At 42.8% G+C, this 27399-nt stretch overlaps 1 protein-coding gene across 5 annotated transcripts in view; it reads left to right on the top strand.

Annotated features, from left to right (window-relative positions):
• Nucleotides 1–4363: 4363 nt before the first annotated feature.
• The window catches only part of erfl1 (Ets2 repressor factor like 1), a 49240-nt gene continuing 26204 nt past the window's right edge, over nt 4364–27399 (top strand). The window contains exons 1-2 of one of the 5 annotated variants that reach the window (XM_061050252.1): nt 4364–5212; nt 18281–18438. The gene's annotated coding sequence lies outside the window, so the exon portion shown is untranslated. Of the gene's footprint in view, nt 5213–14325; nt 14458–18280; nt 18439–27399 lie in introns of those variants that run through there. The other 4 variants (XM_061050257.1, XM_061050256.1, XM_061050258.1 and 1 more) reach the window with 4 other exon arrangements.

Raw genomic sequence — 27399 nt, 5'->3', positions numbered from 1 at the left:
TCTCGGCTAATCGAAGCTGAGGCGCTCTGTCGATGGGCGCATTTTTCATAATTCCGTCGCCGGGGAGAGAGAGCAGCCGGCAGAGGCGACTGCAAGGCACAGAGAGAAAAGGAGGAGAGTATATGGGGGCAGAAGAAATATAGACGGGGGGAGAGAGATGACTTGGGGGGAAATAGGTAGGGGGCAAAGAGTGGAAGAGTGAGAAATAGAGTGAAAAAGAGGCATGGGGTAAGAAGAGAGAGAGAGCAGTTTTGTGTGTCTGAGCGTGTGCGCGCTTACAGCCGTGTGTCCGTGCAGCATCTCCAGCCCAGAGGCCTCAGGGTGAGGCAGCGAGAGAGCCACGGGGAGGAGAGGCTATGTTAATGGTGCAGGTATTGGGGCGTAGATAATTAATGCATTAACTAATTAAAGTCAAACGGGGGAGATAACGAGGTGGAGGGAAGTATGAGGAAAAGGGAAAAGACGGCGGGATGGATGGAGAGTAGAATTAGGGCGACAACAGGGGGAAGAGTGGGTTTTAATAGCGAGGAGAGGTGTGGAAAAGGAGAGATGAGAAGGAGGATGAGGGAGAGCGCGAGGGGGTGTAGAGGTGTAGAGGGGCGGGGTGGGTGAGCTCGAGGAGGGGAGGTGGGGGGGGGGGGGTGAAATAAATAGAAATTGAATGGCCTGGGTGCGAGCAGAGAGAAGTTCTGAGGCGGAAAAAAATATAAAGAGGAGTGAGAGAAGACACAACGACAATGATGGAGAAACTTTTGATAGTTGTGCAATTCGTTTGGAAAAGTTGGCGTTGGCGTGCTCAGGACTTATAAGTCCAACATAATGCCACTCCTCTGGCAGTCTTGTCACGAGTTTTCACAAATCCAGGGGCCCTGTCAATCAACAAAAGGAGGTTGTTGGAAAGGAATGGAGTCTACCTGTTTGTCTTGGGGTCTGAAAGTGTGAAACCCCCAGACTCCATTGTTCCCTCGTGGATATAGAGTACTAGATTAGAGGTCATCATTTTGCAAAAGGAGCCCCATAGCTTTTCAAATAAATGACAAAAATGTGAATTCACTTACCACGCAGAAGAAGAAAAAAATCTGCCAGGAGGAAAATGATAGTCTGCTAATGGACGTGGACCTTTAACTTTTAGACCGTCTTTTATCCCAACCAGCTGAAGATCAGCACATGTCGATCCTCGAAGGTTTCAGTAATAAAATGCCAAAAATCCATTCAACACTAAATTATCCCCATAAAAGAAGACTACGCAGCCGTGCAAGGGAAAAGATGTTTTCATAAGTCATAGCTTATTTTCTCACCCATATATAGCCTGTACGTATTGTGGCCAAAGCAATGACCATTTGACATGCTCTAGTTCTGTGTTGCTTTGGCAATGTTTATCTGTGTGCTTTTATTTTTTGATCAATTAGTCCTCAGAAGAAGACCAGGACAGTTTAGTTCACCTTATTCTACAAGAAGCCTCACAGGTTTCAAAAATCAAAAGCCAGCTCATTTCATTTGTCAAAAAAGGAGATCAACAAAGAAGATCAACAAAGAAGATCAACAAAGGAAGATTTTCTCAAAGAGTCCAGTTGACCATCTTATCCGTCAGGTTGGTTTTCTGTGTCTGTCCCTCCTGTTTTGGCACAGCTGGTGCTGCTCTAGGTTTCTTCATGTTAAAAGGAAGTTCTTCCGGGACACTGTTGCCAAATTGCAAATGAATGGGGGGGCATGTAATTGTCTAGACCTGCTGGATATGTTAGGTGTAGTGAGAACGTTTGTTGTGATTGTTAATAAAAAATAATTGTTGTTTATAGCTTTCACATTTCATATTTCATTGCCATAAACATGCCATCTGTCATGTTCATTGCTTTAGTGTTGTTTAGCCGTTCATATTGTCCAGACGGCACATAGCCTACTGTCCATCCACCTCTGAATGTATTGATTCTATACCGTCATTGTACAGCCTAGTTTACGTCCCATAATCTAACTGTGCAGCCTGGCAACCGGACTAACAGATGCAATAACCTGTACAGCTCTTAATTATGCTAACAATCTGACAGCTAACTGGGCAGAGGCATACAGTTTTATAAGCACAGCTGTTTCAATGATAACAATACAACAAGGGCTCTTGAACATAGATTACACCATGATGTTGTTGTTACACCATGGAAATTCAACATAATGGGGATATTGACACAAAAAGAAAATGCTGTCCTCTTTGCCATTTTGCTATTTGAATAAGCTAGTTACACATGCACACTGACACAAGTGTAGTTTTACCTTCTGCCGGTCCACAGCTACCTGCCCAGAAGTAGGAGAGAAACAGAAACAGTGCAGATAGCCTCTGTGCACCGCCTGTCAGCACCTGTGTCGGATCTGACTTAAAGCTGTTCATTTGCACTCACTGACGTTGTTTCCTCCTCTCTAGATCCTTGCTTGTGTTGTACTTACTCTCTGATGTTGCTTTGGATAAAGGTGTCTGCTAAATGAATTGTAAATGTTTCAGGGATATTTAATCTTGTGGTGCCAAAAGAAAGGGGAAATACAGCATTTTTTTCCCCCAGAGTAACGAATTGCTATGATAAAAAAGAAACTACACGACAGATCACTTGAAGTGCAGAACTGGTGCTACGTTATTCATCATAACAAAAAAGGAATGTGAGTAGAGTATTATGGGCACTATGTAATGCGTTACCCCCAACTTTGTCTTCTTCTGCAATGTTTGTCTGTGTTCTTCAGTCTTTGGGACCATTTTTGTCTTCTGTATGACAAACCACCAAATTCTAGCACAGCCTTTACAAGTTTCAGAAATGATGTGCCAAACATAAATTCAACCATATTAAATGACAACTATCCCACAATAGAAAGTGATTCAGTCTGTCGGCAGTCTGTTGTTCATTTTTTTACATTGTATAAACTCATGACCACAAACCTTAAAATTGTCATAGTCATTGCTTGGCTTTGGTTCATTGCTTCTGTGATGTTTTTCACTGGACTTTATCTGTGAGTCTCGCTTCTGCCAACTCAATCTGTGCGTCTCTGTCATGCCCTCTGAATGACAGTCTACCCAAATCTTGCTCACCATTTTCTACTGCAAGCATACGATTCAGAAATGAAATGCCAACTCTAAATCAACACTGGTAAGAGAAAATGTGTCACGGGGGGGAAATTAGTCCTTAGAGGTTTTCAGAGAAGTCACTAATCTATCTTAGGTCTGTCACGTTTATATCTTTGCTCATTTTTACACCATTTTATAATAATTATAATAACAAAACCATTAATTTTGTCATGGTCATTGGTTACCTTTAGTGAAACTTTGATCAGTTGGCCTTTATATTGTAGTCCATATTTGTCTTCTGGAAGAGTCATGCAACCCATCTAGTAGGCTATGTCATGTTAAAATTGATATCAATCTAATTTTCAACCAATGTGTGTCCTTTTGAAACCCAGGGTGTGTTAATAATCCAGTGCAGGGTCAGTTAGCGTAGGCATGTTGTGTTGAAAATGTGCTGAAAATCACTCATAAATAGTCCAAATGAAGCTAAGGGGGCCAGTATCTCCAATGAGCCTGTGCTCTAACGTCGGATTTAAGGCAATGTGAATCTCAATCCCATAATTGATTTTGATAAACTACCATGCATGGTGTGAGGAAGTCCTCTTGCTTTGGGAGAAAATTGGAAGTGTGTCCGAAGGGCCACCCCCAAATCAGCAATGATAAAAGTGGAGCTGAAATGGGTTGTGGGATGGAATCAAGAGAAATGAGATACACCAAATTAGAAGAGATTGGCTTGATGGACTTGGATTAGAAGGAAAAGAGGTGTATAGGGAGGGGATGACGAGAAGAGGAGGGGAGGGAGTGAGTGAGTGAGTGAGGGAGTGCATATGTGGAAGATGGGGAGAAATGGAGGGGAGGGGAGGGGGGTCTCGGTACTTGGCAGTCTCTGGGTATCTCAGGTTCTCTCCGGCCGGGAAAGCGGTCGATATTTAATTGTTATTGCTAGCATGGAACGCACGGAAGCGGGGCCTGTACGAAAATTTCTCATTTATTTGGTATTCTTGTTTTCTCTCCTTTTCCTCCTCTCACCCGCCGCCCCTCTTTGCGGGGGTGAGGTGGAGGAAAGTGAGGGTGAGGTGGGGGCGTATTGTGTGGGGCAAAAGGAGAAAGGAGGATGAGATCTTTGGATGAGGATGAAATTTGAAGGGGAGAGAAAAAAAAAACAAAAAAAACACTGCGTCCTCTTCTCCCAAGTTTAGTTTCTGTCCCTAGACACATCATATCCACCCTCTATCACCTCCGCTCTGCCCCCCCCCCACCCTCCTCGATCTCCCCCTTCTACCCTTACTCCATCAACCCCCACCTGTCCAAAATGAAAAATCCGTCATTTTCATCAAACGTCCAGCCAAATATTATCTACACTCCATTCCCAAAGATCGAATCTTATTTAGGGGGCGACGGGATTCGCCATCTGTTTTCAAATTTCATTCCTCCATGAACTTTATTTTCCCTCGACTTTGGACAAAATTATAACCCGATCGATCCGCTTTCTGGCCACCACCCGTCTACATATATTTTCCTGGCGCGGGCTCTTCGCTGTGCAGGTCAATTTTTCTGTCTCACGTCCACGGGAACACGTGCAGAACAGAGTCTGCAGCTGATACAAACTTAAATGCAGTCAGGCTGATGTGGGGTTGGAGGTTCAGGCTCAGCACCTTCTCTCTTTTTTCCCTCCCCCCTCTTCTTCTTTCTCCCTCTGCGCTCTCATCCCTGCGCCCGGATCTCTCCCCCTGCGCGCTGTGTCCCTCCAAACACCTGCATGCATCTCCTTCCCCCTTTTTTTTTTTTTTTTTTTTTTTGTGAACCTACATGTTAACTAGAACTTATCCGTGCGGCACCCGCTTGCAGTCAGTGGAGCCCCCTTTTTTCCCTGTCAACTTTTTGTTGCTCCAATGCAGGACAACTTTTTTCCCTGTGCTGTAGTCCTGCGCGCTGCTCCCCCATCTCACTCATCTTCTTTTTTTTCTTTCTGTCCCTCTTACGGGAGCTTTCACTTACATTGCCAGTCATTGATCATGCTACTCTTCATCAGTGTAGTTTAATGCGGGAGGAAGGAGGCGCGGTCCGATCCGTTGAACTGCCCAGATTCCCATCAGTCCTCTGCGCACGTCGACAGGATTCCCAACAACCAAAGTGGGAGCTGCAGGACAAGTCAATGAAGGTGCTTCGGTGAAGGTAAGCATCCGATACTTTCCCTGTTGTGACGGGTGGCATTAATAACTGAGAGGAGCGTCAGAAATGAGATCCTCTTGAGTAATATAATGCACTTTGCTAAGGGGGGAAACATGCGCGCCTCCTGCAGAAATTGATTGATGTTGCCTGTGTGCGCTCGTGCGCCTTAGAGTTGTCAAACGCGATACATTTTCTTCTAAACACATCGGCAAAAACTCCTCAAAGGTTTCTGCTTTCAATTAAAGAGGTGTTTGTGTGATACATGTGATTCAAAAACCCCCCCTGTGGCTTGAGGATCTTACGTGTTGAGGAAAAATCTGAGATGAGAAGTATGAGAGCGGCCGGGGAAGGGGGATATGAACTTGGGGTTATCCAAGTCAAAACGGAACAGTCGGGAATGCTTGAGTATGCTTGTGTGCAGACCATGTATGTATTGCTTGCAGGCTACTACTCTACAGGATGTAGATATTGTGGATTGGTTCTGAATACTGCATATATCATATGAATGTGGCCAGAACCACTGGCTGTCTGCACTTCCACTGACTTCAGCATTAGCAGTAAATAGTAACCTCTGAGATGGCTTCACTTTCATGAACCTTTAAAAGTCAGCTTTTTAACCTTGTGTGCTGATTCCTGTTGCGTAAACCGCTTTCTAACTCACTTTTCACTGTTTTAATATTGCAAAACAAATATGGTTAGAATTCAACTTGCGGATGATGTGATGACATACAATTTCTCTCAGGTTAAGATGTCGGCATCATGTTGTTGTAGTTGCTCAGTTCTTGTGATTATGAGGAACTCTTTCCTGAACACACAGAAGGGAGACTCTAATCTTTGATGTCCATCTGATATACACAACTGTGGACATGCTGCTTTGATACAGACTGGGAGACTGACTTTGTGAACTCATTCTGTCTTTGATTGAGTTTTTACTCTTTTGAAAGTTTGAATGTTTTCCTCCTGTTTTCTGTTTTAAGTATGAGTGCTCAGAGGTCAAGGTGACATGGGCTCGCTCAACAAACACACAGTATGGATGGATAAGATCCTTGAAAGGATGCTCTTCTTTAGATATTTATCACCATCAAGAACATCAACATCTTGAGTTTCATTATGGTGAATTTTCAGAGGTCAGTAGGTTATGACTATGAAATGAATTTCATCTAGTGGAAACCAAAAATCTCAGATGTTGCTTTGAAAGCACTTCAGTCCTAACTACCGCTAAGCTCACTGTTAATATATTTAAAAGCGTTTAAAATAACAAAACATACTCTCTCCCTTGCTCGTCGTTCCTCTCAGGACATACAAGGCATCCCAAAAAAAGCCCCTCTTGGATACCGTCAGTATGACCTATTCATTGACCTCAAGTTCATGTCAAACAAGGTCAAACACATCGCTTGTAAAACTGAGATGGCTCCAGCTGTTTCCTTCATTTATAGATCAACATCCAATGAACTGCATGGAATCAAACTACTCGATATATGTGCACAAATGTGGAATGTTAGCTGTTTGTATCAGCCAAGAAGTCACAGATAAAACGTGTCCATTGGTGACGCTAAAACACAATACTGCTGTTTCTGATGGTTCAGATTTGTTAGTTAATGTTTGTTAGTTAGTTGTTAATAAATAAGTTGCGAAGTGTACAGAATGATAATATACATCAAGAGCCCAAGCAAATTGATAAACAGTCGTTCTAACTAAATAGACCAAAAACTATGTCTATGAACGTAGACTTACTCATGTGCAAAGTTAACTTGCACGAGTTCGTATATGTTCTAATTTTAAAACTTGATAACACTCAGTACATAAATGAGAATATGCTGCTACATACATTGTCTGTCTTCAACTGAAATATTATCTTTTCCAAAGCCACAATGTGTGGACGACATTGAGATTTCAGTGGCATGAGTTGCAGCGTTTAAAATGTGGTCATCACTTAAGAAATTCCAAGGTTTTTTTAAAGATATTTATCCCTCATCTAAAATGTGTTTGTTGAGAAGATTCTTTGAATACTGTGCCTCTCTTTTTGATAACACTCTTGATCAACACTTCAAAAATGATACTAGGAGATGAAAGGACCTACTCCAACATACAACTGATTTGTTTGGATGCATTATAGAGGATAACATTTTCAAATAACACATTTCAGCATTGAAATTCAGTGTAGTTCTCCTTCAACTAATTGAAATGTAGCGGAGTAGCCTTTGTTAACTCCTGCCAAACCTGAAAATCTCCTTTCATTGGGAAGAGATCTTCCTTTTGTTTACTGGGGAATGTTTGAATTTCCTGAGATCGAAGCACCTGGACTCCTCTCTAATCCGTAACACTGGCACCCTACATGGGCAGAGTGACCCTGCCTGAGACCTCTTAAATCTAAGTTCCTCAATGGAGATGTTTAGCTCTCACTGCAGTCTTGATCTGCTTTCTGTTTTCTGCCATGCCACTGCCATCACTTCTCACCTTCTGTGGGAGAAATTTTCCTTTTGACACTGATTATGTGTTAATCAATACGGTAGTTTTTTTTTTTGCTTATTTTAAACCAAATTATATCCACACTGCATGAATCAAAGCCACCTGCGGGCCAACTCTAAGGGAACGTTCCTCCATTGATTAGGTATTAGCTTCACCACCTCCAACGCCCAGCCACTAGTTTGCAAACGACACTCCATTCTGGAGGTATTCAAATGATCACTAAGCACCGGAGCCGATATTTATAGAGGCTTTAACGGCTTCATTATTGTCCCTCTGGATGGTTCCATGGAGGGTTGTAAGCACTCATAAAGGGCCCGACGGAGTATGTCCCCATCCGCTGAGCGTTTGACAGTACAGTCAATGGCTCCAATCATTCCTCATCTGCTTTATGGCCACACCGACATTTATAGCTGTTATGGGGTTAAAATAAAAGCATTAATGGATGTAAAGGGCAGGGGCTCTATTCAGCAGGGTGCTGCATTTAATCAACAGGCACTCTGTGAAAGTCCATAATCCACTTGGTGACAGTTAGTGCCACCACAGGGTTACACACACTGTTGCTTCAGGAGAGGCAGCCAGTAAATTCCTCCAAACTCTCGATCAATTCTACATAGTTCATTGCAAAGTTTTACTCCGAAGTCATTCATTGTGTAAAATGATACCAAATAAAAGCCAGATTTTGTAAAAAAAAAAAAATGTACGCACTTTTTGATCTATACAGTAAGACGTCGTTGTAATTTTTGCTCAAACATGCTAACCGTTGTACAGTCAGACTTCCTGCACTACTTAGTGAGGTAATGCTATTTACTTGCATTTGTGTCAGTGTAAAAAAAAAAATCATACATTAAATGTAAAGATTACAGTTTGAGGACATGCAGCTGCAGTCAAAAGGGACGTTTCCCTTGTCTGTATTTGTCCTGCTATACACGTTTATTTCCTTTTTCAATGTGTTGGCCCAATTTAAGCTTCCAAGCTTGTGTCCACTCCTTCCTCTCTCTTTCTTCTCCAAATCATCATTATTCTCTTGTACTCCTCACAATGGCTTCTCTTTCGGGCCTTGTGGAGCTTCTGTGTGATTTGTCTCTTCCTGAAAGTACCTATTTTTTTTGGTGTCTCACTTTATTTTTTCAGCTGTACCATTCCATCTTCCGCAACCTAAGCAGCTTTCCTTTCAGATATTTGTGCGCCCTGTTTTGGAGTCGCTGACCCCCCTCGCCTCTCTCCTCTCCCTAGCCCGTCTCCCACTTAACCCCATATTTCACAGCTGAACTACGGCTAATTTCCCCCCAGTCTTCCGAACAGCACTCTCTCTACTGCCGGAGCACGCTTAATTACCCACAATTAAAGCCAAACGCTAACGAGAAAATTGCTCTGTTATGAAATTACTTCAAAAGGACTAGAGTAAGTAGAATGGATTGGAGGAAAAGTTGGGTATAGCCTCGGGTGGCAGGGAAGAAGCTTCTGTGCTGTCTTTCCCCTCGAGCTGTCTCAACGGACGACAGTAAGCAAAGACTCCACCGGCAGCACCCAAAGCTGTGGAGTACAATATTCAACAGCTAAACTCAAGTGTTGGTACTGCGGAAGCACAAGTGTTCACTTTGGTAATGGAAGAGTGGATGCTGTAAAGCTTTGTTGCAAAAGGGGAAATTACATGGAAGCTAGTTTCGTTTCTTTTTCACAGCAGTTAAAAATATCCAGCTTGTTTATCTGAATAGGCATTTCATGTGTCTTATCTAAAGGAATATATGGTACATTTTGACTGGAGAAAAATGGAAGTCACTCTAGCTGCTGTGACCTTTGGATTACCTGCTAAAAGATTTGAATTTATGGCTTCTCTGTATTAACGGTAATGCTTGTATTAAAAGTTGAAAACTGTCCTCACTGTTCATGGAACAGTCTCTAGGTTAAGGATACTGTATTTTAAGCATGTCATCGTTTGTTGCACATACAGTAGTCCACCAAATATTTTTAGTTTTAAGTGACCAGGATTTTTGCAACACAATCAAGACATTTTGTGAATCAATTTACCCCAACGAAATGCTACAATAACAAATTCTATTAAAAAACACAGCAATGCAAATAGCTTTGTCTTAATTTGCTCAGGTTCAAAAATGTCTGCCTCCCGTAAAGTGTAGGTCAATGGCATTTGAACATGCAAAGTGGGAATGCTAACATGTACTTAATGCAATGTAAAGTTGAATCTAATGGGAATGTTGTTACTCGTTTTTTAAAAAATATATTGACACTACCTTTTGATTCCATTGTTACCTGATCGGTACGAGAGATTAAAAATGAGGGACAACTGATGTTATTACAAGTCATTCTGTTGGGGACAAGAACGTTTAGACACACTACAAATGGAAATCCATCCATTAGTTGATCATGTACTGTCCTCATTAACCTTTAGTGGCACTACAGGACAAGTTAGGGAATCTTCAAAATCATTGGGGTTTAAGAAACTTGGTACTATGAACTTTGGTAACAATTTCTCTGGTATATGTATCCAAAACTTGTTGCAATATCTTTGTTTGCATCAAAGCAAAGCACCAATTAACCAAGATCGCCATCCATATATCAATGCTGCTAGTACGGTTGTCAGAAAAACCATGTGCATATCTTCTCCAAACCCTGTTTGGCTGGCTCCTCTTGATAATCCATAAAAATATCACTTTGAACATTTTTCTTGACTCTTCCCTTCCTAGGAAATAGCTTCACTGAATACTGTTCACAGTGAGGGTTGTTTATTATTTAGATTTACCAGGATTATTTTTTTTTTAGAAAGGTTGAAGATTATAGATCAAACTTTTATCTTCCTGTGAGAAACAAGGGATTATTTTCCATTTACGTACACCACAATCTCTGAGACAGATTTCTTTAGCCATATTTAATCAATACTATCTGCATCATGACATGTCAAGTCATGTTTTCTGGTTGAGACAATAAAAACCACCACATGATTTTAGATGACTGGCAAAAAAAAAAAAAAAAAAAAAAAAAAGGCCGTTTGGTTTGGTGCCGCCAAAACAAACCCTCTGACATTTATTAAGGTAACTCTGGGATCATGAAAGCATTTTTGAAACAAAACAGGATCATCTCACTAAACCTTACGGCAACTGTCTCACAGAAACCACGCTGAATTGAAACACCCAGATGTGTCGAGGGTATCCGACACAATATACCCGACCACATTCCCTGTTCCCCATCACCAAGGAATGAGCCCGGCCTTCCACACCAACTCCCCCCAGCCCCAGCCCCCCCCCCCCCCCCTCCTCAACCTCCAAACCCAATCCAATCTACAGCCGGCAACATGAAACAAATAAACACTAATTCGTATTATTTACGTCCAGTTTACACCACATGACGAGAGGTATGAGCTGGAGAAGAAAGAGCTATATGGTGGGTGGATAATTGTAACAGTGGTGGTAATAAGTGCAGCGGCTACAGTGATAACAATTAGATTTGATTTCATTTGAGAATGCCTCCACAGCTGCTCCCCACTCACCCCCTTAACCCCCTTCTTCCCCTTTTTTTCCCTCCCTCCCCCCTCCTCCCGCTCCTCTCCCCCTAGATTAAAGTGGGTGTGTTAATTCCGTGGTGTAGCGATCGAACAGCTCTGGCAACAATGGGAAATGGGCTATTGATCAGAACAGCTCAGATTAAGACTAGGCAGTGGAGCTCTTTCTTGCTCTCTTTCCCCTCCTTTTCTCTCCATTTCCCACCTTCTTCTGCCTGTCTTCCTGTCTGTCCTGCTTGTGTCATCCCCCCTCTCCCCCTTGCTCCTTTCTACCTCTCTCTTGTCTTTTACACCCACAAAGAAGAAGAAAGAGTGTTTGCATGTAAAAGAGTCTATGAGGATTTCCTTGTCCTTCCTCTTGTGCTTTTCCTACTTCCCGTCTCCTAATTTCTGTGCAAACAGCCACCTCTTTCAGCTTCTCCTATTGTCTTAAAATATTGCATTTTTCTATCATATCTAAAGGATGAATAGGAACCAAAAAACATACGGCTGTAGCCTGAAGCAGGAATACAATGGGCACAATGTGAGCCTTTTAACAGTTCACTCTGCTGCAATTTGACATCCATTCACATGAGATTTTATATCAATCAGTCACAGCAAGCCCCCGTGTTGTGCCACAATTAAAATCTGCCCTATCAAAACAGCTCACATACCAAAATTAGCTGTCATGATCGGAGCCGCGGGACAGAACACATTGGATTTGCATTGAACAGACATAAAACATACCAAATGTGAGGAGACAGCAAATCCATACAGTGAAAAGTGAGCTAAGAATCCCCTGCTCTACTTATATTAATTAACTCAGTCAATGTGGATGTGATAGGTCAGTTATTCATCCTCTTCCAGCGCTTCCCCACTCTGTCACACATACCTCCCAGGTGTCAGAGGCTCAGGCGCTCCAGCTGCTGAGTGGGGGACCAGCAGAGGAAAATCTAAAACACCCGATGGTGAGCAATATTAAGAGCTGATCTGAGACCAGTGTTTAGAGGTTGCTGGCATGCTTCAGTACGTCTGCTTTTGCCCTTTTTGAAATTTAGAGGCGACATGGACTAATGCAACAGACACTGCATGTATGTTCAAATACTGACATGCACCGACAGCATGCACACACTCACCCACACAACACACACACACACACACACACACACACACACACACAGACACACACATACACTAGTGGTCACATCAATATTGCCATGACCCTCAGGGGACTTGAAGTATTGGCAAAGCTTTCATCTGCTGAGTGTGTGAGTGTCTGAAACCCCCTGCTCCCAGACACAGACACAGACACACACACACACACACACACACACACACACACACAAACACACAGACACACACACAAACACACACAAACACTTGACAAACAGCAGCAGCAAAAAAAAATCATATAGCAAACAAACCCACTCTGGCTGTATAGCTATGTGCAGCTATGGGCCTAAAAGTACAAGAATCAGGTCTCAGAGTTGAGAAAGTGTCAGCTGGAGGGGTTAACAAGCAGTGATGGAAGGCTGAGATAAGCAGTCAACACTAGAGGGCGTTAAAGAGGTACATGTTCGTACCCGAGTGTGTGGTGATGTATGGCTGTGACCATGGACGTCTTGGACCAACGTTTCCCTTTACATTCAACATAATGGGATTTTCTTGAAGGTTGAAACCTTTCTGTTTTGATGAGGATTGCGGCTGTTTTAATTTTCAATTAATCCGTTGATTATGTGCTTGATAAAATTGCCCATAAATGTGGTATTTAAGGAAAAAATAAAGTGAAATATTCAGGTTTAGTGTGTGGTCATACTGAATATATGTAACCCCAAACCCCCCAAATGTATCCCAAAAAACTACATTTAATATGCTAGAGCCAGTAATTGTTTAGAGTTTTTGCTTTTATTACTGATTCATTGGCAAGTCATTTACTTATATCCTGCTCATCATCCAAAAAAAAAGATCTCCCAAAGATGATTTCCAACTACTCCTACACTGTAAGGTATGTCATGTTAACAATTCAAAAAATGGCCTTACTCCACAGACAGTCTTTAGAAAGCAGGGTAACTTCATCATCCTCTTCGTCCTTCAGTCCCCTTTATCCTCCTCTCCTTTCCTCACCCTCTCTCCTCCTCTCCTTTTATTCTCTTGTCATACATTCCAGCTCTCTGCACTCAAGTGGGTTCCATAGGTTTACCTAATTGATTATTAAGTTGTTGATTGGGGATCAATTAAATAATTAAACTTTGTTAAGGGCAGGGTCGATTTACCGGCACAAGAGGCAGGGCATGCTCTCCTCTACTATGTGTGTGTGTGTGTGATTGCATGTATAGAGATGGCTGATAGATTTGATGCTATTTGAGTTGAAGGCATCTTATTGCTGATTCTTCTGCAGGGAGAGCAGACAACAGATTAAAAAAACTGTGATTTGTGTTTGTTGAGCCAGACTGACTGATAGGGCTCCACTTGTGTGGATGTGTGTAAATGTCTTTTGTGCATTTTGTCGTGACTTTTGGTAGCAGTGAACCTAAAGACAGAAAACTGCCACGATCGCTCTGGCTTCAGACTTGACCATCTTTGTTTTTCAGGAGGATGTTGTAGGGCGATACAGGGGATGATTCCAGCTTGGAACTTGCAACTGCTTCTAGTGACACAACACCATTGCCTGTTTAGGGACTTGCTCCTTGATTCAAGTTGAGAAACTTCTTGGGTCAACATGTTGATGTAGATAATGACATCTTGGTGGCCATGGAGGTGAAACAGGGTAGAAGTGGCTTTTTTTTGTGGTGCCCTGGAAGACAAAACACACATCCAGCATTACACTACACACGTCCACACACACACACACACACACACACACACACACACACACACACACACACACACAGTCCTCATATATGAGACACAGGAGCGGAAACGGGTCGAATCCTACTTCAAATTCTCTTTCCTCTCGGCTTGTCGACCGGGGAAAACAAACCGACCCGAGGCACTGCGAGTGGGGATTTACTAATTAACTACTTACACACGCGCGCACACACACAGGGAGAGACAGAGAAAGCAAGAGAGTGAGAGCGAGATGCACACCTCCTCTCCTCCCTCCTCCCTCCTCCCCGCTCCCTCCCCCTCTCCCTCCCTCCCTGTGCTCTCCTCTCCGGGTTCAGGTTGGTAGTAGTGCTGCCTCTCCGGTCGCTGGCTCGGTGCGCCGTCAGATTGAATGCGTGTGGATAGAGTGATCGCACTTTACCCAGTGAGAGCTTTAACATCACTTTCTGAACAACCAGCGGTATGTCTTCTCCTTTATATAATCTTAAATTAAATAACGCTATTATTATGCTATTATTATTAAGATTGTCATTGTTATTTTAGAATGAAATTCTTTGATTGTCTTACAAAAAAAAAAGTTGTGGTTGTTTTGCACCAGTAAGTGTGTTTCAAATGTCATGCCATAGACTGCATGTGTGCTAGCTATTTTATTGCCCTTTATTTGCTTTTACGAGAACAATTGTTTTGCACGTATTAGCATCACTTTGTAGATTGCAGCGTCTCCTTGCTAAAAAAAAAAAAAGTTGAGCCGTGCGTCATTTACGCATGCTTCTTCTTAGTATACCCTAATAGGAAGGCTTGGATTTTGGTTTTGATTTGCGTATTCTTTCGGTAAACGTTTTGAAAGTTTGTCTCTTATGCACTCATACACACACGCGCGCACAGTAGGAAGCGGAGGTGCATTTTTCTGGTTTTGGCGCGTGTTCAGGTGTGAATGTCTCGGCTAGCCTTTTGAGCACTTTGATGCGTTAAACTGTCGGCGTTGGCCCGGATTAGCCTTTAAGTGTCTCTATTTGTTAGCGCGTCCAGCCCTCACCTCTTCACCGCCGTATCAATCAGTCAATTAAACAGGCACTCACACACGGCGAGCTGCACGAGACCTCAGCCGGTGCATCGCTCTCTCTCTCTCTCTCTCTCTCTCTCGCTCGCTCTCTTCTGGCGTGTGTGTGTGTGTTTGACCCCTTTTAATTTACCTTTCTGAATATGTTAGCATGCGTGTGTATGACAGACATGGGCTAAGTTGATTTTATTATTTTCGTGTCATGCTTCATGCTCTCTTCCTAGCTTTAGGAGGTTATTGCACGTGCTCAAATTTTGGTTTAGCTTTATTTTTTTTAAATTGATTATGTAATTATTAATTAGTTCTTTTAGTTTCTTTTCTTGAAGTTTCCAAGTGTAAAGTTCAGCCACCTCCAAGAATACCCTGGTGCAATACATGAACATTTATTTTTCATGTTTATATTTTCACACTGTTATAGTTTCCCACAAAATAACTTCACACTTTTTAAAAAAAGAAAAGGGCAGCTATAACTTTCTCTGACCATCCGCCAATGTGTTCATCCAAGGAAAACACCAAAGTTTAATCCATGAAGAGTGAAGCCGGGGATGTTTGTGTGTGCATGTTTTCAGTCTCGCATAGGAGTTTGTCTCTGAAATGGACTCATCGATACAGCGCGAGCCAAACTTGAAAAAAATATATTTGGAATAATCTTTAAGAGTATTCGCTGGTTGCTCTTCAGATTTTTTTTTTCGTCTCTTTTTAGGTGTTTACCCCCCACACAACTTTGATGCATATTTATGCGCGCCGTGGGTGTACTCCATCAATTATTTGTGCCAGTATATTTCCAGATAAACAGTGTTTGTTAATCAATACTTGCATGTAACTATTGCAGATTAAGAGATCGATCAATGGATCCACCCCAACCCCGACCAATGTTGTTTTTCTGTCGTCAATTATTCATATGTAACTTTACACAACAGCAGCCTCCATCTGCAAAGTTTGTGAGCGTGTGTGCGCGTGCTTCTTGGACAGTAAAACTGGACATACACATGCGGGAGATTTAATAACATTTCATGTTTTTAGATTGAAAAAAATAATTTACCAAACATATAATTATAATTATTCTAATAATAATGAGAACAGTCTCAATATTTGTTCAATGGGCTAAAATCATTTTTTTTAAAACCTAGTAGATAAAAACAATATGAAGTAATAGGCCGACTAATTATATTTATTTATAGTAAATTACATTTTTTTCTGATTTCCGATTTGCAGCTGGGTTTTGGGGCATTTTTAAAAGGTTGGACTTTTTGTAACTCTACATCCTAAGCAGCTTTAGCCTCTTGTCTGGGATCTCTTTCTCCTTGTCTTCCTTCGTGTGAACTTTCAGGCCATGAACGTGTTGGACGTCTCCTCTGAAGCCTCCTCCGCGCAGCTCGTGCAGGCCCTTTAATTGGATTATTTCCCTGCTTTTGTGCGTCTTCTCGCCGGCCGTCTCATCCGTCTCTGCACTGTCAATACTTGGTGGAAATATTTCCGACATTAAATGGCATTCGGGGAAATTTCTCTCAACTTCACTCACCCTTCCCTCCCTCCCTCCATCCATCCCTCACCTCTGCACGGCCGCCTTTCAACTCGTGAAGTCGTCCAATCACATTTGTTTTAATATCAGCGCTTTAATAACGCTGCTGATGTTTATACCAGTATAGGCTACACTGCAGGCAGATATTAGGCTTCATAGTATCTACGGTTACTGAAGGCTCAGCCTCATTTACAGGCACGAAAATAATCATAATTATAATTATTACATTAATAACAATAACTATTTGTAATTATAAAAACAATAAAAAACAATCGATTACATTAAGTAGGCCTCCTCTAATGGATCAGGATAAAACGGGATCTTCCAAACGGATAGTCCTATATATATATATATATATAGCCTATATATATGTAGGCTATATATATGAAATTAGTATTATTATAATGATTATTATTATAACTATTACAAACGAACAATCTGAATTTAAGGCATTATTTTTTACAAACTTTCCTTGTTTGAACTTGAAACTCCCTGCTTTTCCTCTATTCTTCGTTGATATTACATGTGTGTTATTAAATTGTTTTATCATTCCATTTTCGCGTATTAATATGTTTCATAAAATCTTTAAGAAATAATAAAAAATCCATGTTAATTTAGGGTTGTTCTTTGCGTAATTCCCTCGGCGTCACTTTGATCGATATTGTTGTTCATTTTCTAATTAATTCTTTACTTTATTTTAGGATAATTGTTAGAATTGTTATATTGTGTTAAATTTCAAAAATTTCAAAATAATAATAAATAAAGTTGAAATGTTTGTTGGTCCGGCTCACTTTTCAGATTATATTCGTGATTCATTGAGGATGCATTAAGGTTTTGGATGTAGCCTCCCTACCTAATTTTTCTTCTTCATTAGTTTTTACTTTTTTCCATCCTAATTTTGGAAATAGACTATTGGCTTTCTTTTATTCATCAGGGCAGTCGACCTATGGGCTCTCTCACCTCTCCTCATCTCCATCTCACTCGGAAAAAGAAACTTCTGACAGGTGCGGGGGGGCGAGTTTGATTTTCTTAAAATGCTCTCATCCTTAATGTGTTGTCATCTGGAAAGCAATTGCGTATGATCAAAGTGCGGCTAGTTAGTGCGGTCAATATCCTTTCCAGCAAGCTTCTCACATATCGATAACGAGACAGCAGAGCCTCGCGCTGAGCTGCGTTCAGGGCCTCTGGATCTTCTCTGTGCGCCGAGAAACCTGGATGTATCCCGCGCGTAAAAAACAGCGTGAACCTCCTACAAACAATACAGACGGTTTAAATATAAAAACATTAAATCTTAAATTTCAAGTGATTTGATAACTGGAGTCAATTTCGATGAAGGAATTTAGAAATAAGTGCGCTAAAGACGCGTCAATTTCCGTCATTGTAAGAGTATTGGAGTAATTTAACTCCTGCTGGCACCTCTTCCTCCCTCTCGCTGTGTCCGTTACTGTATGACAGTAAAGAGTAAATAAGGCGATTGATCTGTGGTCTGTGTGGAGCAGTTGTCCTGCGGGAAAACAACACAACACAATCACTAAGACCAGCTCCACTCAGCTGGACTAAAGTCTAGTTGTCATCCAGTTTGTTTCGTAATATTTCGCGCATTTGGTTTGAAAACAAACTTCGTAAATACTTAGTTTTTTGTAAATTAGGTTTTTTGCAGCTTGGTATTTAAATGTGTTATTTGTGTGTGTTTTTTAATAGTGACGTGTTAGTGCAGTGCGACAGCGGCACTCTCCCTTCCTTCTGCCTCTTGGGTCGGAACCTGCGCAGCGGCGAACGAACTCCAATCCAGGCCGACAGACGGTGATCCGGCTTCGGCCTCAGGTGTATCTCTGAGGCGGGGCGACGCGGGAGTCCAGGTTGGTTCAACTCCCACCCCCCTGTCATCCTATTCCTCCTTAAAATATCAATCTCCCTTTGCTTTCTTTGCTGCTTTGGTTTAAAACTCGCCTTTGTGTGTCTTTTGAACCAGATGAGTGGTGCAAAAAAATAAAAAAATAACTTATTTTGATAGTTTCAAAGGAAAGTCTCTTAAGGCCATGTTTTACCATTGGAGGGGTCATGTGTTTATTTTAATTTTAATTAAGGTCTACAACTTGAACTCTTGGAACACTTGCAGATGGAAAATGTATTTGATATATTTTCAAATTTAAATTATATTTATTTTGGGGCATAATATGGAAGGCGTATTGATCCTAATAAATCATGTGGCTTTAGTTTTGAAAATTGCACGTTTTCCTTTGATCAGCTTTGGAATCAGATAATTTGTTTCTACTTTACAAAACAGCCCTGTCTGTGAATAATCAACAGTGTCCAATGCTCCATGTAATCGCCTTTGGCCAATACCGATCACATGCAACATGCTCCTCCAGCCAGCCAGAGTCTGAACGCTTCCCCCGGCTCCTCTGCTCCCCCTCCCTAATTCTTCCTGTCTGATATTAGCCCCTCGGCGCACCTTAAAAATTTGTGTTTCATTATTCATTATTCATTACTGTTTGGTTGCAGATACACTTCTACCTGTTACACTGTCGGGTTTATAGGGCAATTGAAGGACTCCTCTGTATCTCTCTCTCCATCTCCGAGCCTCTGTCCTGCCTCCCCCCTCCTTCTTCTTTCCCTCGTCTCCCCCTCCTCTCTCACACCCCTGTTGTCTCTCGCTGCCACACCTGGTAACTACAAACTTGTACACAATAATAACAGCCAGATGTATCCATCTATCTCTTGATCTAGCCTGTCGGCAGTTAGTGGAGTGGCTGAGAGACTTGCAGGCGTGAAAGGTCAGTTAATCAATGGCACACAATTTGACAAATCCCAGCGACTCTTATCATCCTCACGGGCGTTTAGGGCCGAAAGGAGGACCACCGAGATAAATGCTTAATCCTGACTGCGCTGCCAAGAGAAGGGGGAGAGACAGAGAAGGGACAGACACTGGGCATGCAAAGGTTGAGAAGGGGGAGTTGTGCGAGTGGAGAGAAGTGAAGAGCGAGAGTAAGAAGGAGATGTAAAAGTGTCTCAAAGCCAAACTGTAAGGTGAACAAATGTGGCAGCATTTGGAAATGACAGATTCTCCTTGATTCTGTCACTATCAGAAAAGAAAAACAGGCACATTCCTTCTGGGCTGACATTGAAACCCTGGTTTTGCTCTCAGTTGTGGCTCCGCTGCCATGTGTAAAGTTGAGAAAAACCTGAGGAAAACAAAGGTGTATGAGTGGTTGAATTCTCCTGTGGCATGTTAGCCCGCCTGCAGCAGTGTGCAACCAAGAGGAAAATGAGCTTTTGTCCACAAGGCTGGCCTCTCTTTCTTTTTTTTTACTCGGTTTTCTGAACGGCAGGGGTTTTGGGTGGTGGCACAATTTTTTTTTGCCCCTGTACCCTTAACAAGAATCAGCTCAATATGACACAGAGGCCGTTTTTTTTTTTCTTCGATGGAACTGTAATCCACCGTTTATCTCTTTTTGTGGCTTTATTTAGATTCATTTAATACAGTTTAAGTGTCAAAAAGGTGTCGGTTGCACTGATTTCTTCAATGTGTGCTCGGGTTTTTTCAAGAGAGCTGCTTGAGCGATCACACACACACACACTCTCATGTCCTTTATCTCCATCTCAATACAAGTTCAGTGTTATTCAATTGAGATTAGTTGCACTGGCATGACAGCAGATCCCTAGTATTGCCAAAGCACTTAGGAGGCAATGACAGGACCACATCGACGTGCGCACACACACACACACACACACACACACACAACACCCTGCGACTGGCCAACCTTGCAGGAAAGAGAAAGTAAGAGGATGGAGAGATAGTGACAGCCCAGTCAAGAAATATTTTGGCAATTTTTTTAGGATGACAAAGTTAGAGGATGATAGAAAGTAGTCAAAAAAAAAGTGTGAAAAGCAGGGGAGAAAAATGATGAAGGGACCCGGATGGCGAGCAGAGCTGAAGCATGACAGAGGGCGTCCAAAAAGATGAAAGAATGATTGACTCGCAGGGAGAGTGATGGAGAGGGAATGAGGGAGAGGAAGGCGACAGAGAGTAAAACAAAAGAAAAAGAAAAGGGTGAGAGATGCCGAGGGAGGAGGAGAAGAGGGAAGGAGAGAGCAGGCAGAGGATACAATGTTTAAGAGTGATGTACGAGAAGAGGGGAGAGGAAGAGATTTACTAGAAGAGAGATTAAGTCAAGTTGTCCCCGGTCAGTCATTAATCCGATTTAAGAGCAATTAAGGTGAGACTGATTCCTTCCTAGAGAGAAAGAAATAGATGGAGAAGGTGAAGAGAGGGGGGGCAGAAAGAGAGGAGACAGCAGGGGAGAGAAGAAAAGAGTGATTGAAAGAGAAAAGCGGGAAAATAAAACAGGTGTCCGAGCTCTGTTGGCCACTTTGTGGACAAATTGAAGGCAATACAGTAAGTGTTTAAAAGATGTTTCAAAATCATGGGGTTTAAATGTTTTTCTACAAGCACAAACATGAGTTAAAATTAGATCAACCTTCATGCACAGTTAAAGGTGAAACAGAGGTAAGGGCGAGAGGTGGAGTTCTATTTTAAGACGGATGATATAGAAGGTTCTGTTCATGTTTTTCCTACATGCTGCTAGTCTTTTAATAACATTACTTTTTTCATGAAAGTCCTGGATATCCCTTAAGGTCAAGGCTCATCCCAAAGAGACTCCTGACACCGTTGACAGAAGCTTAATGTGAAAGCAAGTAAACCAGGACCTCCAGTGTGTGTGTTAGACCTCTGCTACTTGCAAGATCATTCCTCTGAGAGCGGGCAGAAGTTGTGAAAGTTGAGTCTGAGGTGAAAGTGCAGCGGCAGAACGGAGGATAGAGACACAGGTACAGGGAGGCTGAGACTGAGGGACAAAGTGAAGAATGAAAATGAAAGGAGAGAGAAAAAAAAAGGACTGAAAGTAGCTCCCGCGATCCCCGCTTGCTGTGCTCTGTTGTTCCAGATGTGTATCAGAGGTCTCCGGGTCGACACAGGGGTCCCTTCACCGCTGTTGCATTTCTGTGTCTATTGGGAGATGCTGGTCCTGATAGCTCCGCCGTCTGACACGTACACAACAGTACATAAATCAAACGCACACATACGCGCGCTCACTCCATTTATCTCCCACTCAAGCAGCGCCGTGATAGCAGCCAACTCTGCATAGAGTTAGAGAGAGAGAGGTTGTGGTCTGTCTTGTTAAGTGGGAAAGTAATGGGGAGCCGTAAAAAGGTTTATACTTGTGTTGCTGCCATCTCTTTTGTTCGGGCCTTTCCTGTGTCTGTGGCTCTCTTTTTCTTTTTCTTTTTGACGTGCTCAAGCAGTCGAAAGCACACTCGACTGCATCCATAATTGCTGTGCAGGACAACAGTGTGTTATTATGAAGCCTGTTAAGGGAAAGAATGGAGAAAATTGAATGCAGAGGTCATGGATTTTGTTGTGCAACATCTTCGCCCTGTGAATGGAAGTGGTTTTAAATGATTTCACTGACTTGTATCAATGTTGCATATTTGTTATTTCAAAGCAGCGCAGCATTACAGTGAAAATTGCTTAAAACACACCTCATTTTATTCTGTTTTTTCTGTTCAGACTCTGTGATCAAGTCTATTTTTCTCTGGTGTTTCTGTGTATCAATCTGAAGCCAATCACAAGTCCCAGATTGAGAGGCCATTTGGCTGCTGTTGACAAGCGGCAGCAGCTATTGACAGGGCCCTGCCGTGGAGGCGTGTCTCGAGCCCCGTGTCCAAAGCGTTTGTGGCGTTTAATACACTGTAGCAGTGGTCCTCGCAGCTCTCACCCTGCATGCTACTGCCATAGGGATCAATATGCACTGGGTTAGAGAGAAATGGACCATCTGATGCACACTCAGAGAGGGGGATGAGGGGAAAGGAGCGAGAGAGGCAGAAACAGCAGGGAAGGGGAGGTTTAAAGGAAGAGGAGAGGAACAAGCTCGAAAACTGGGGAGATGGTGAGACCAAAAGGGGGAGAAGAGACGAGAGGAAATGATTAGAGGCGCAGTTTAAAAGACATGGAGGCAGAGAGCGGCCGGCACAAAGATAGAAGCGAGAGAAAGTGGTCAGCGGTTGAAAGAGACATTCAGCTGGGAGAGAAACAGATTGGAGTGAACGGGGATAGACACAGAAAAAGAGGAAGACTCCAGACACCAGGGAGGATACACACAGGAAAGGAAAAAAGACATAAGGGAAGAGTGGGAGATAGGAAAAAGGGGGGTGTTGGGGTAGAGGAAGGAGGGGGGGGGGTGAAAACAGAAAGAGAGAGAGGGGTGCAGGCTAAGGATGAGGAGGAAGGGAAGAGGAGGGAGGGGGGTAAAATTTCCATCAGGTTTTCAATTGGGGCGGATCAATAGTGTATTAGAGCTCACCTTGACCCCGTCTCTCCCCCCTTCTCCCCGGCCCAGCACACAGGCCAAGCTACTCTCCCTCACAGCAGGGGACGGAGAGGGGGAGAGATTGCATTACGGCCTCCCTTTCTTGGACCAAAGTGGCAGAAAATGGCACAATAAAAGCAAGAGCGGACAGAAAGAAAGAGGAAAAACTAAGTCGCAGCGGGCAGAAACAGAGAAAGTGGGAGACAAGGAGTAAGAGAGAGAGAGTAGTCGAGTCGTAGGAGACACCAGCGGGGGTCTTCGTGCTTGTTTGGATGTAGCTTTCTGGGAGAGGAAACTGGTTGGGTGGCAGAATCTGTGCATGAAGACATGACTTGTGTTTCAACACAACACTGACAGAAGGGCAGATCGTAACAGAAATATGTTCTTTTAACACATGAATTTATACTTGAAATAATGCACTCTCTTCATACACACCATGCTACTCTGTTTTCTGTACTGCAATCTGCAGATTCCTATTGGCTGTATTTCTGCTGCCTGTCAAAGTCACACAGTCTGCATGGAGAAATGTTTTATTTGTTTTTATTTGTTTTATTTGCATCATGCATGTGATAGTTATGGATGCACTGACAGTTTTCTTTTACTCAACTTTGACCATCATTTTCTAAATAAAAAAAAACTTAAAGCTGCATTAAGCCATTCCCGACCACTAGAGGGTTATAAAACGATTCAAGACAATCCCAACTAAAATCCCAACAGTCTACCTGTTAAGGACACAGACATGCCTCTATTCGATCAAAACAGCTGCCCAGATGTTGAGTTTTACCCACACAGTGTTTGCATACTTGCAACTTGAGCGACGACTCTTACACTTTGAATCCATTTCTGTTTTGCGACCATAAAAAAAAAGTGATCGCATGTTGAGTGTCGAGCACTGCTAACGTCCAAGTTTCTGAGCTGTTTACTGTCCAGCTTCCTGTGCAAAGGCTTCGTAGATGTAATGCAAGTTTACAGAATTTACCAGGATGGGTTAGTGTGACTTGCGGCGCTTGTTTGCTTTTTCTTGAGCTACAATCTTTAACTAAATTCAGTCACACTGTTGTTACCAGGCACAGGTATCACAGAGAGCTGGAATTATGAAGATGTTGGCATTTGACTTAAAAAATGATGTCATTGAATTAATCTCAAGTCTTTTCTGAATGATCCAATATCAACAACCTTGTCTGATTCCAGGGTCGGGTAAACCTGCAGCATTCCTAGTTGTTATAGCTAATAGGTTAGCAAACATTTACCTTAATACACCTCAGAGTGGTATCGAAAAGTCTTTTCTGGCCATTTACATTTACAACATTTAGAGACCTTTAGCTACATTTTGCTCTCCACAAGCTACTGGATTTTCTGCATTTGCATGCTAGTCAGAAACCGTACATGTGCTTCTCTGTGTACATGTGAATTGATGTTTGCTTTTATTGTGTTTTTTTCTCCCTTACTCCCTTTTAATTGATATGGTATCATTTTGTACCGTATCAAAGCGAATCATATTCACCTTATCTGTGTTGGTTCTCAGTTCTCTGTAAAGGTCTGTACCAATAGGCAGCTGGACTGGGTTAAAGTTCTTGAAGACGTTTCACCTCTTCTCCAAAAGGCTTCCTCAGTCTAGACGTGAAATATTCACCTTATCCAAACATACAAGAAGGAAATAACAGCTTTTGACTTTATTGAGCGGTTGATGACGGCAGTAGGACTGAACCTCAGTAGAGTTTGCAGTTTATCCTTTTGGGAGTTTTGCACTAGAAATTCAAATCTTTTATTGTAAAACCTGTCAGGTCTGTAGTTTTCTGATGAAACTATTACAATGGAATGTAGACACTATAAAAAATTTGCAATGCAAACTTTAATCTCTAAAAACTTTGTTTTTTGTCAAATTGTTTTGTCGAATTTCTTTGTCCTACTTTGTGTAAAAGTTGCACATAGAAAGTCATGCTCAGAAAAGCCGACACTAATAAACACATGAGGCAGGTAGGACACCCTTCATCACTGGAGGACAGTTAGACGTGACGCTGTGTGAGAAGGACAGAGGCCGGGGGCAGAGGGAGGGCGTTGATGGGGGGGAGAGGTTGAATAAAAAAAATTGATCCGGGAATTTAGCATTTAGACACAGTTTACAAAGTGATACGGAGGGGAGTCACAAGAGCAGAGGGGACCAGGCAGGGGAGGACATTTAACTTTACAAATAGGTCAGCTCTGCCTATTTGACTACTACTGTAACATCCTGCCTCGGGTGATGCACTGTGCGTACACCCCAAAAAATAAGCACGAAATACGATTCTCAGATTCTCCTCTCAACTATCCATCTTTGGACGAGTGTGTGATTTAGCTGTTTAGACAGGAGCTTGTTTGTAAAAGCGTAGACCTACTAGCAGCACCATCCTCATCTCTTCTCCACATTTCCTAATGCTGTTCCTATTGTCACCCATCCACACTCCAGTGCACATGCACACAAATGCACACACACACACAATCAACCTATGTCAGACACTCAGACACGCACACACAGCAACACACAAACTATGTCCCACTCGTTGAGGGGGAGAAAAGGAAAGAAAAAAGGAGAGAAAAAAGAAATCGATCGCCGGGGATAGCGGTGCGCGTCGGAGAATCGTATCTTGTCAAAATAATATATTACCCTCATCCCCGCCTGATCGATGCGGTGGATTAGGGACGGAGGGCTCCCTCTCTCCCCTCCTCTCTCTCTCTCTTCCTCCTCGGTGCTTGCTGCAGTTTAATATTTACCTCCGTGAAAGAGCGGCCGCGACGGCTCTCAGCCCTAATTGATTCCGACACATGGGGCTCTGTGCTCAGGCTGCGGATGAGAAAGGGAGGGCAGGCTGGAATGCAGAGGGAGAACGAAGGGAAAAGAGAGGCAAGAAAGACAAAAGGGAAGGATGAAAAAGTAAATTAAGGATATGGGGAGGGAAAGAGGAAACAAGAGAACGGTTAAAATGGGAAAATAGAGTAACATGGAGGAGAATGCACATGCAATGTCATTATTTCTATAAAGAAAGAGACCAACAAAAAAAAAATAGCTGCAGGAGGAAAGAAAAGGGTAAAAGGGTAAGCTTAAAGAAGTGGATGGATAAAGTTTCAAGGGGTGATAGAGACACAGACAGACAGATAGACCAAAAACCTTGGAGGAAAACCACCGAGGTCAGAGGAAATATAGTTGGAAAGTGTAAGATGGAGACAGGAGAGCCCGGGGTGAAGAGAGGGATTGGGTTATATGTAGCACAAATAGGGGGAGAGGGATGAATGGAAAGGATAGCAGAGAGGAAATGAATCAGGAAGAATGAGGGAAACGGCGAGGAGTAGGTGGAAATGGGACAGCACGCGGAAACGGTTCCAGGAGAGCAGGAAGAGAAACGGGGAGGGATGAGGGGCCGAGGATAGCAAATGAGAGGGGATTAAGAGAGCGACATGAAGATGGATAGAAACGGAGGAGTGAAACATGTCGGCTGGAATGTAGAGCACCAATAAAAAGCACGAGAACGGGGAGGGGAAGAAATAGGGGGATGATGGAAAAAGGGAGCGTGGCGCGGAGGTGACAGAATGATATCAGGTGGGATAGACAGAAAACAGGAGTGATAGCGGAGCGAGAGGCGGGAGCGCAGAGAGGGAACATATTTTCCGTTGAAGGAACTGGCCTGTCATGCTGTTCCGCCAGCGCAGAGCAGCTCTATAAAATACAGGGAGCAGGCGGGTCGTGTCGGGTGACTTATGTGTATATCTAGGCTTTGTCAATATTTCTTTCTGTCTTCCTTCCTCGCTGCTCCCCCCTATTGCTCCCTCGCTCCAATTGTGCTTCCTCTGCCTCTCTCTGGGTGGGTGTTCTCCCCCAGTTAAGTGCTCACTTTTTCATCTTAGTTTCGGCTTTCTCCATCAAGGTGGTGTAGACGTACTGAGGGTTTTGGAAGTCGCGTTTGCCTTTGTGGCACAATGTCTTCAGGGCCTTGGCTGCCTTCTATCCCCCGATGATTCTCCATTATGATACAATGCAGGCAGGATGATGAGCCTTCCAACTAAATTGACATCATTGACCGGGCGCCAACACAAATACTCCCATTGATGTTGGTCTCAAAAAAAACGTCAGCCTCCAAACACTCCAAACAAGCAGACAGATACTGACGTTTCATAGTTTCTCTTCTGCATGCATGAATGAATGCATGTGTTTGTGCACTTCGGCTCTGACTCCTCCAGTCAGTCTTTTGCCCCGCTACAGAAGCACCGGGTGGTACGCTGATTTATTCATGTGGTCCCACGGAGGATTGCACCTCCTCTTCCTCATTTGGCATGGTTTAGTATCCTGAGCACAGGCCTGCGGAGACCCCAGGTCCATGGGGGGCCAAGACATCCTGCAGATACACTACACAGGTCTACCACTGGTGGACACTCACAAATGAGCCTGCTCTACATTTCATGTATATTCATCGAGATAAC

Source organism: Labrus mixtus, chromosome 11, assembly GCF_963584025.1.
Source record: "Labrus mixtus chromosome 11, fLabMix1.1, whole genome shotgun sequence".
NCBI lineage: Eukaryota > Metazoa > Chordata > Actinopteri > Labriformes > Labridae > Labrus > Labrus mixtus.
Note: the sequence above shows the minus strand (reverse complement) of the source record. Positions and strands in the feature narration are given on the sequence as shown.